The sequence below is a fragment of the Pieris napi genome, chromosome 12 (genome assembly GCF_905475465.1).
Source record: "Pieris napi chromosome 12, ilPieNapi1.2, whole genome shotgun sequence".
Lineage (NCBI taxonomy): Eukaryota > Metazoa > Arthropoda > Insecta > Lepidoptera > Pieridae > Pieris > Pieris napi.
Window position 1 is genome coordinate 715,490 of NC_062245.1, and position 12,127 is coordinate 727,616.

The window sequence follows — 12,127 nt, forward strand, 5'->3', positions numbered from 1 at the left end:
AGTAAAAGTTAGCGGTGTAAGTAAAAGTGTATAATAAAAAAAAAACATTTTGATGATGAATGATTAGATATAGAAAACACGAATTGCACAAATACATTTAAAAACAACGTAAGCAGACATTTTTTCACAAATAAATACCATTTTTGGTCGGGCATAAATCCGTAGCTAATTCCTTTGTCCACAGAATGTAACAAACAATGCTATATTTCACTCGCTCGCACTTATGTTAATCGCGTGTGTCAGAGTGTGACAGCTTGACAGCACGTTGTTCTAATGGTTATAGTTTTCATCTGGTAAAACTAATTCGGGCTTATACAGAGTTTTAGATTTTTGGCAATTAATTTATGTGAAAAGGATTATAAATTTTGATTAATTTATGAGTTTTAACATACTACCGTATACGCCCTACGAACTAAAGCTTTGTTTCGCCGATGTGAATTCTAGAACTCTAAATTACTTTAAATAACGCTATGGCGCATTATTCTTTAATTTTATTGACATGTAATCTATAATTTAACATTGTATTTTTGTTTAATACTTCGGGGTCGTTCAAGTATTATCTAAGCACTATCGAGGGTTGGAGGGGGGGGTCTTTGAGTTTCTTATTAATTGGTGATTAAGTCAACAGTAATTACTTACTTTTTTACACATATTATCCACACATTGTCTATGATTGAAACGAAATGCATTTTCGTGGATTACTACAAAAAATTAATACGTTTATGTACTATTATTTTGGAGAGCTTTCTTACTTATGCTGACAAGAGGAGGGGGGGGGGGGGGGAGAATTGCAATAAATTTGCTTACGTAATACTTGAAGGGCCTCTAATATGTGATTATTTTAATGTAAAACTTAGTACTTTTTTTACATAATATAACTTTTATCCGAATAAAAAAATAGATATATAAACTTCTATTGATATGTCGATATTGAAGTGGAGTTCTGTCCTCGCTTGAAAGACAGTATATAATATAGTATTTAAGTAGTATATTTAGTATACAAGTGACATCCATTCCTGGCCGGTCGCCAAAAGCTCTGTTAAAAGCTCCCGCATCATGAAAGCCCAGCGCTAATACTCTGTATAAATCTAGTATTATGCTATCTTAGTATACTGTTTGGACACTCGGCTTTGCTTATCACATATTAAAACCGCTTAAAACCCCTCAATACTTTTTATGGATCACAGATAGATTATTTGACATAGATAATTTTTCTATAGTAAGTTAGTCTGTGCCTAGTGGTCGATAATGAATGGGTAAGTTTTAGGAAACGAGACTTAACAAGCAACTACCTATGACTCCCGTAAGTCATTTTTGACGTACGCAATTCAAACTTAATGCAAAGTCTTGAAAGTATCGATTTCGACATATATCAAATGTATAATAATATTTTTGGCATAGGCACTTGGCACTGTAAACTACTGGAATCCTACCATCAGCATGCTGGTTTCCTAGGTCTTCCTTTACAGTTCTAGTTCTAAAACAATGCATAAATAGGATTAAATATCTATTGGAGCAGCTGATACGAAGGTACTACGGCTCGCAAGCCTTCTCGACGCTTTATCACAGGTTTTCGTAACTATTTTCCCAAATTTTGTGAAAATAGTTTTTTTGACAATTGACTAATACAAACGCTAACATCTGATAATTTAATGGCGACAATTTGCATTTTTTTTTTAATTTTAATGTGTTGTTAATAGCAGTGTTGGCCTAGTAGCTACAGCGTGCGACTCTCATCCCTAAGGTTGTAGGTTCAATCCGGCTGTGCACCAATGGACTTTCTTTCTATATGCGGCTTTAACATTCGCTCGAACGGTGAAGGAAAACATCGTAAGGAAACCGACATGTTATAGACTCAAAAAGTTGGCGTGTGTCAGGCACAGGAAGCTGATCACCTACTTGCCTATTATATTGACTAATAATGATGAAACAGATATAGAAATCTGAGGCCCGGACCTAAAAAAAAATTCTAGCGCCACTGATTTATTTATCTTGTAAATAAAACAAATGTTAAAACTATTCTTACACAGCACTATTTCGTATCTCAGAATTTTTCGTTACCGGGATAAAAGCCAATACATTAGTGAAGGTCACAATAGCTTGATTTATTGTCCCATGCCCCACTCGGGACACCCTGATCTCCATTCAGATATTGATTTGCGATACTGCTCCAAGCTTTTTGTCCTTATATCCGGTTTGAAAAATGACATTTTTCAGAAATTTCGTAACGGCGTTTAAACGAATTGGTAATGGATTAATTAAATATTTAAATGCGAGAATTATATTAAATATTCATTAATAATTAATATATTCTGTCAACCGTTCAAAATTTATATCGAAATTCAATGTGTATGACAAAAATAAAACGTACTCAAAATCTGCTTTTTTGTTTTATTTGATTTGCCAATATCAGAAAGTCTATTTGTAGCAAATTAAATAAACCGTATAACGTTTTTTAACTAATTTGACTTTGATGTTATTAAATGATAATGAAAATGGCAGCTAATACCAGCGCCATTACTCCGACATATACATTCCCACTTATTTGTGCCATAATACAAAAATTATTTTTTAAATCAATTACCCAAGACTTGCATAACAGTCAGCACTTATATAGTCTATAATTTTCTTATCTAAGCAGTAACCGATACATAATCTATGGATAATTCTATAATTACGCCAATGACATCGCACTAACACAAAATGGCGGCTAGGCGGGAAATTGATCAATTTACAAATTGCTGTAATTTCTTACTCGTTTCGAATGCAGTGCTTTCAACAGCTAGCGTGTCTAGATTATCTTTAAATTATTATTCCGAGTACTTTATGGCAATGAGAATTACGTAATAATTGCACTAATTTTATATAGGAATTGAAGAATGATAGAACGATTTAAAAATACTTATAATATGTATAACAAAAAACATTTAAAGAGGAAACTGGATTTAGATGGAATTCTTTTACATTTATCAAATAATCAGGTTATTTATTCGTTTCCATTTTTGAGAATAGACACTAAATGTGGTGACGTCACGTCTGCATTACGTAGTCTGTGTGAATAATTAAAAATTTGGCAGCCGCCGGCATGCGGTTGGGCCTTGTGGTTCCTGGTGCATTGCGTTTTGCAAACTTGAGACTAAAAAGGTTATTTCACCTCATTTATTTCTTGAAACTCAACTTTAACAATACAAAAAACCACTTAAAATTTTATACAGAAATAATTATATTTTTTGTCCCCCAACTAGCTCCATATCTCTTTATCTCTTTTCCCCCCAATCTTCTCCACTAACTTCTTTAAGCTCCTAACGCGACCTCTCTTTTCCCTGATGGCCCTTTCCGATACGATAATAACCGACAAAATTATTAATAATTTCCTTACTAATAATCCTATTAATGATATATCCAAACATGTCACGAGACATAACATCTATCTTTGGCACAAACGTCAATGTAGTTATTTTAACTAGAAAGCAAAGCTGATGCCTAATTATACAGAGATGAATAATTATAATACGCAAGAGCCCCGCCCAATGGGAGTTCATACAAAATCCGCAAGTTATAACGAACACACCAGCTGTGCCTCCAACACTATACTGTATATTTTATTGCTATAACTTCTCCTTAAGGCATTATTTAAAACCTGTAATAGGGGTGTGGCATGAGCATACGCTTAATCTAGGATTTCTTAGGCTTCATCATAACTTTTGAATACTTAAGTAAACTTACTTAAGAAAAGCTTCGTATCAAAACATCTAGAAAGGCAGAGCCACGTGCCAAAGCTACACATTCGGCCCCGTAAATCGACCCTTTGTGCGGGCAGAGCGGGCCGAGATAGTCAGAATTAAACTTGAATTTAAAACCATTTTATATTAGCTAAGCTCGCTTAGATCGCTCCCGTGCCGCGCCGGAGCGATAAGAGAATTGCCCTGTCAGGCACCGCATGATATATTTGACCAGCATTTCCATACCCAACCCTCCCCTTCCTCCCACCCTATTTTCATTTTGTACGTGCTATAACTGTAGAAGGTGAGAGTTTCGTATTTAATGGGATACGCTCGTCCTGTCAAACCTTTGATAGAGGTGCACGTGTTATTGCTTTTGCGAATTAAGGGCACAGATTAAAAATACTAATGCTTTTGCATTTTTTTTCTTTGAAATTAGAACGTTTGACGAAAAAGTTTTTTCTCCTTAATTACTGTTTCATTAACAAGAAAAAAAGTGCATGCGTACAAAGTACACATGTTAGAAGTGAAACTTCTTTGACAAACTAATTTTTCAGTTTTGTATTTTTACAAATCTAAAACTTTAGATTTCCGAGACTTAGAGGGAGGGAAAAAGGATGATATCTTAGGAATTTAACTGTCATTAAAATATTTTTAATATTTTAGAGTCAAAATTAATACAAATTATAATTTTTTATTTTTTATTTATTTCGTGGCATTTTTATTGAGATTTCAATAAATTATTATTATATAAAATATAAAAAATACTAATATTTCATAAATTCTCTTTACGAAATTTTAATTTTAAAAATAGAATTTCTATATCGCCCTTCTCACTCTCTTTCAATCCGTCTCAATCGCTCATCCTTCGACAAAAACGCTGCACATCTTCGTGACGCTAACATTATGATTATTGCGTTTTATACGTAAAAAATTCACCTTCATGCGCCTAAAGAAGTTTCACTTCAAAATTCTTTATTTTATTGTATTTATTATTTTGCTTGGAATTATAGTAATTCAACGTTCATAAATTTGCTACTTGCAAAGCGAAAATTCGGAATATTTGCTATCTCGTCCAAACGGGGCGTCAGTTTACAACAACCAGGACATCATAAAGTGCAAACAACGTTTTCCATTACAATATGTTTACCGATCCGAGCTCCGCATTATGTATGTTGCCCCGGTACAATTTATGAGACGGCTGCAAATATTTGGGGAAAACGAAGATTTTGCTTGCTTTGGAAAAGAAAAGTGTGGAAAACTTTTTTGATAACTTTTTTTTTATCGACGTTTTTAATGCTAAAATAATTAAAAACACATCGATAACCTTTTTAAAGTCGAGTAATAATATCTTTTTTACATACATATACTTATTATAAACAGAATCACACCAATGCAACAATGGATTTTCTGTCTATGAGCGCACCTAACATTCGCTCAAACGGTGAAGGAAACCGGCACAGGAGGCTGATCACCTAGACTTAAAAATCCATCCAGACTTTAAAATGTTGCAGCGCCAATGATTTATTAATTAACGAATTTCCTTCAAATCAAGTCTAGTACCAGGCGCACAATTAAAAATGGACTTTATTCATTAAATCTCATACTAGGATATCATAAATTGCAGCATACTAGCGCATCGGGCGACCGCTGTCATCGTTTGTCACGCCATTTCACGCATTGTTGGACAATAACGCAGGCATTGTGCGTTGTGACGTGACGCCCTGGTACCACTATGTCATACCTGACACGAATCCACATAAGTTAGCCTGAAAGAGCCTTTTTTGCCTTCTCCTCTCGTACAAGTAAGATTTAGGGGCGGATTTAGGGTATCTTTATAAGGTAGTTTCCATTTTCTATAATCTTTTGTGTTGTAAAATCGTTGTTTAAATAAAGTGTTAAATCTACTATGCATTCTACTAACGAGTCAACGGAAATCCATTTAATATATATATATTTTTTAAAACGTTAATTTCTAGAATATTCTTGACATCGACTAAAATTAGTATCAATAAATCCATCCAGTTGCGAATTATTTCGAAAATATATCGAGTTACAAATGTTTCCAAAAACCCTTTTAGGTCTGGGCCTCAGACTTGCGTTTATATTTTTATCGTGGTGATTAGCCATCTGTGCCTCACACACAGGTCAAAAGCAGTGCTTCCCATTTTTCTTTCCCATCTTAGCGTTTCTAAAATTCTTATGCTTTTTATATAACATAAAAAAATATTTGTTCACTTAAGAAACTTAAATGATAGAAGAATTTACTCTGAAATTACACAAAATAAAGTAAATTTTCAAGAACTGAAATTCACGTACATCATGTTTTCGGACCCCTGTGGGTCCTGGGCCCCACGTAGGGAAACACTGCTATAAGCTACCATCACGATTTTAAACGCGTTGTATAATTTAAATCCTTAAAATATTTATTTCGTGCATAAAAAACATATCATAATAATTTTCAGCGCGTTAATTTTGTTCGCCTGTCTTGTCCTGTCGGCGAAGATGCTCACAAAACCGCGTATGACTTTGACACGTATGCCTATACAATTAAAGATCATATTTCCCCGAACGTAATGAATCGACTACCTTACAAAGGAATCAGCCACCCATACACTTGAGTTCATGTAATCTCACCAAAGAAAAAATAAAAGATATTTATAATACCGGTCCGAAAACGGTTGAATAACATCAAAATATGCTTGGAATGCAAGATCTGATCGCTAAGCCTTCGACCAAAAAGGCTATATATAGGTACTTTAATTTAAGATCGATAATTATTGATAACAAAATATACAAAAATATATGTGTCATTTCTTCTTTTGTCTTTAGTTTTTTTAGCGCACTCGTTGGTAACAAAGAAGACGTGATCAAGTGAATTTTGTCCTCAAAACTACACTGTAATAAGAGAGGCGCTGGACAGCAACCAGTGGAAACAGATAGTACCCTGAGCTCACATGAGCTGCTGATTGAAGATAGTCTTTAGTTCTGTCACCATAAACTATATAAACCAAGTCCTCCTGGCTGAGAAAGTAGCCATGATCAAATCTTCAAAAGGATATGGCACTATACTTAGAATATATACGAATTTCATTTACTATCCGCCCGCATCGACACGGTTTATTTTGGCAAGCTTTTACTAACTGCTATATTTCAGTCAATTCACATACAACCATAATGAATTATACATCTAAATTCTAAACCTTCATGAATCACACTATCAATTAATGGAAACTATATAAAAATCCATTAAGTATTTTTTGAGTTTCTCGCGTCTATATGGAAGATATCGCTAGCTGTGGGCGTCCAGAGACATTTCGTATTCCGCTTTCTCTTAAATAAACAATTTATGTATAAGGTATCTTTCTAATAAACAGAAGCAATTTGTGGAGTGGAGTTACCGATTTCTCCCGATTTTATCTCGATTCTGGACAGCGGTTTCAATCATTCGCCATGGTATCGAATAACGCTACGATTAACATCTCGATTGTCGAGTTTTAAGTTTACCGATTCGAATTTGTATCCTATTTAAATTAATTGGATTAAGGTGTGTATTAAAAAAATAAGATATCGATACACTTGTTATTTAATTTTTTATTTCATTTTACGGAAAAAAAACAAAAGAAAAAATCATTTATCGAAGTGCAGCTGTCATGTACAAACTAGCAATTATTATCTGGCAATTTGCAATGTGAAAATCACGTAATGACAGACAATAATTTGTCTATAATTTGCGTTTTATAACGATTTGATTGAAACGCAATAAACTGTAGGTAATTAATTGGCACATGTCATTAAATGCGCAATAAACTTTTAAAAGTTTAAAAAGCAGTTGCATTAACTGCCCATTAAATAATTTTAAAATATCATAGCGTATTATGTAAATTAGGGCTAATAGAAAATAATTGAGTGTAATTTTAAATCAAGCAACACTGGCTCCGTGATGTGTACACAATTGAAACTACAAATTGCTGAATTAAACTTGTTTTGAGCAATTTGAGCAATCTGGGCAATTTTCGTATCATGACAGTGACATGACGCCACGCTTCACGGTCACGATCAATGGCGGGAATTGGGTTGGGTTGACAGATAATACTATTATTATCTGTGTAATTCTTTTGTAAACTGTGACGCGTCAATTATTTTTATACAAACTTCTTTGTCACGCCTCAATATTTACAGTTCGAAATTCAAAAATGAATCATTTCAATTTAATAAATATTGTTCTTGTAATGTAATCTAATGTCTGGTTAAATTAAAGAAAAGAGGGCGTGAAAATTATATGCATAATTTTTCACAATTTATGATAACCTGAGCAGTTTCTTTAGTATAAAAATACAATAAATTCAAACAAAATTACACTCTATCAAAATCGCCTACAATAAGACATTGAAAAATGTAACCGCATTGCATAAGTATTAAGTACGATTCGCACGCGATTTTTTCCACGTTTACTAGAAAATTCCTATTTCAAACAGCCGTAATGAACTATGGAACACGTTCTAAGATTTTCCGAGAGTCTTGCAAAAAAGACCTCCTTCCCCCTCGCACGTACTGCACTTGCACCTCGAATTATTGCCATTTCGCTCTTTTGTTTCGTTGTCGACACTTCGCTCCGCCCATTTGTAAAATCGATCCGTCTCTTTCACATGCTAGTGATTTATGTGGGAGAGAACGGACTTGATCGATGTTTTGTTTTTCGACTTCGAATGTCCGCATCTCGCCGACCGGATTAGGCGAATTCAGCTGATAATGCGGAATATTCAGGACTTAAATTATTGTTTTAAGCTTATTTTTGATTTTATCGTCGCGTATTACGTTACATGAGTTATGATCCAAACTGTTTTCCGATGCACGAGATGTAATAAATACTTTTTAGTGTTAAGTAATTACCCATTCATGGCGAGAAATATTGGTAGTTTGATATCTCATATTATTTATGAATTTATACAAAATATAATTAAGACATTTACGAATCATTGATCCGAGAAAGGAACAAATCGTTATTGTTTATCGAGTTCTATAAATCGCCGTTTGTTTACGGTCGAGGGAAAAACTTTGGAATTAAGATTTCAAGTCAAAGATGTGCTATAAAAAAATAATTTCAAAGGGAGCGCGCGGTATTTGGCGCGCAAAAAGCGCGGGGTCGACATTTGACAACTTGAGAAATGTCAGGACGGCGGATTCGGTTTCGTTTTTTAATTCTATTCTAATCAAAATAGTTTACGCGGTCATCGTTACTTAGTGGGGGCATTGTTTATAGAGCAGCCTGAGCGTGGGAAAGCCGACTTGATTTGACCAATTCTTTTTAACACCTATTTTGACCATTCATTTAAATAAATCTGGTTTTAGAATATCAATTTGGGTAACATAAGTTCCTAGAAACCTGGGTTCAGATTAAAGTAATCGAGAAGAGACAAAATAGAGACTTGATAATCCAGGTTATAAATGATCATCCACAGAATATAATAGACTTTTATATAATCTGTACTACACCAGTGTTACCAACAAAAGTATTTACATTCCAAATTTAAATCTAATTTTCGGTTCCATAAGCACGTGTCACCACATAGCGTATTCATGGGCCGATATATCACGTGGAAAACGGGAAAAATAGAGAAAAAGGGAAGAAACAGCTCCGGGGCTGACGTGCAATTATAACGATAATAACGTTTTCACCTCGCAGCGTTATTCTGTGTGTGATTTATGCGATCTTGCGGTTTTAAACCGCTTTTAAGATGCAAAAATTGTAGACTTGCTACTTTGTTATTCATTGAGTCGATTTGCATATATATATTTATAAATATATAAAGTACTTCAATGTTAAATAGTTGTTTTAGGACTCTCGCTTAACTAAAGAGAAAATAGTAAGTAGGTGAAGTAGAAAAATAGTTAAATTTTTACTTTTTTTTATGTAACAGGGGAAACCGGAGAAGGCTTATCTGATGTTAAGTGATGGACATTCACATTGCCAGAAGGCTAACAAGTGCGTTGCCGACCTTTTATGAATTGGTACGCTCTTTTCTTGAAGGACCTCTTTTCTGTGAACCGTCTCATTTTTTGTTAGAACCTAGACTCTTTGGAGCTAAATCAAACATTGGAGACGTAGTGTAGTTCTTTTACTGGTAATTATAAGTTTAAAATAAATAAATTCCTACTCTATAGACCTAAGAGAATACAAAATTAAAAAAAAAGTCAGTCATGCTACAAAACGATTTAGGATCATTATCACAAAACAAAACCACACAGAACTAATAGCAACGTGTGATATCTGTGATAATGTAACGAGCGATCGATGTCTGTGTCAAAAACTGTCAAAAGTGACAGCTGACAGGCGCCGTGTTCGCTTAACGAGCCGAGTGGAGCCGAAAGTTGCTGACTCAGCGTGATTCAGCGGAGCTTTTATCTCGGAAAATGCACGTCGGATTTTTATTTTAAGCGGTCAAGGCTTTAAACGATAGCAGGTAAATAAACTCAGCTATTTTTAGTGAATGAAACACCAATTTAACTAACTTGGCTATTTCTGAGTTATTTATAATAAATTACAATATACTTTTCTAATTCTTATAATTAAAATGATAATAATGATTTTTTTTTACTCCAATAATGTACTAATAATACATTCTATAGATAATTTATTCCTGGTTTGTAATCTTTGTATAAAAGGCATAGACTAAACTAAACTACAAATAAATTTTAAGATAATTTAAGGATACATAGATGATAGACAGAAGAAATGATTAGATTGCGATAGATAAAAATAAAATTTCACAGACTACAAATAAATTTTAAGATATTTTAAGGGCACATAGGACAGTGATATATAGATGGTAGAACATAAAAGAACGGCGCCATCTATCGCCAAATAGCCACCACACAAACGTTCTATGCAAAGCCAATGACCCAGCGAGTGTTAAGGCGAATTCGAATTTCGAAATACATAAAGATGCAAATGAGCCGCGCCCCCAGGCGGCGGGCGGCGGAACGAATTTATCGATGCGCGCGCACCTCATTATCACTAACAAGCGTCCCGGCTGTTTTCTTTACCCCATAAATATTATATTTTACACCTGCACTAAAAACTACAAGTCTGCGACCTGCAATGTTAACACGACGAATGTTCTTTTATCTGTTTATATCTTTTACATTCATTATTATTTGATAGTATTTGAGTACTCTTTATTTAGAAACTACTGGTCCGAAGTGAAGTATTAATATTGCATTGGATAGTCAATCTAGGAAGGCCTCATTCGAATTCTTCGCGATTATAACGGATTTAACAGTACTTATCTGAAGCTGGATATATTCGGTAGTGGGCTGATCGGTTTTAAAGAAAGCATTTTTAAGTGCCTATCTCAACTAATCGGCTATTTTGCTAGTAATTTTTAAAGTATTTCAATTTTTTTGTTTACCAAAATTTTCATATATTTGAGAAAAGATAGCTTGTAACATATACTGTAGATAAAGAATTATGTATAATGTGGTAAACTTCAATAAATAAATAAGGCTATATAGTATTAACATCAGATCCGACCGATTAAACGGGCAGAAACTATGGGGCAAAGTAATATAATATACAAAAGCAGAATAACATATAAAATCCCTTAGATCAGTATAGTATCATACGTTTAAACTATTCAGTAGTGTTTCAAAGCAAAAGACTGGTAGGAAGAAGTCGGGACTGGATCCACATCCGCCGAGGAGTTTTTAAACTAACACAACACACCCGGCAATTCTACTTGATAACAGCCAACCTTTAGCAATAAAGTGGCACCAGAAGAAGAACAAAGGTTGTAATTGCCAAATTGGTATTGAGTTCAAAATACCTTTTTTAAAACTTAACATTTGACTTACTACGTTGAATTAAATGTACTTAACATTTTACCGGATCCACAATTAATTTAATCCATAGATAAATCCAACACACAAATATACAGTATTTACAATATTCTTAAACTATATAGTAATAATAATAATAATTAAATTTATATATAGAAAATTAAAACAAATTTAAAATGCTGGCAGCATTTTCTCGCTGCACTATACTACTACTACTACTATACTTATCCGTTAATCCCAATAATATCCCTCCTTTCCGGAGAACGCGTTTTGGCCGAAATTCACCGATGTCCAGATTGAGCATTCTGTTAAACGACCTGGATCTGGACATCTATAGTTGCTCACCTCAGACTTTGAGAGCGATTTTCGTTTCGTGTTTGTTTAAATTTTATTATTGTTTTGATTAATTAATTTTATTACTTCTTGTATGCTATGTTTGCCTGTAAGTGCTTGACACATTGAAAACTGTATTTTATTTTTCTTCTGTCAATGTATTAATGTGCCAAGCGTTGGCAAGCTTTTATAAATAAATAAATTAAGAAAAGCACCAGCTCTGGGGTCACCAG

The 12,127-nt window shown here is 33.9% G+C and overlaps 1 protein-coding gene across 5 annotated transcripts in view; it reads right to left on the reverse strand.

The window, feature by feature from the left end:
• Positions 1-12,127, reverse strand: part of LOC125054947 (homeobox protein homothorax) — a 243,372-nt gene that overhangs the window by 26,187 nt on the left and 205,058 nt on the right. The gene's annotated exons all lie outside the window — the stretch shown is intronic.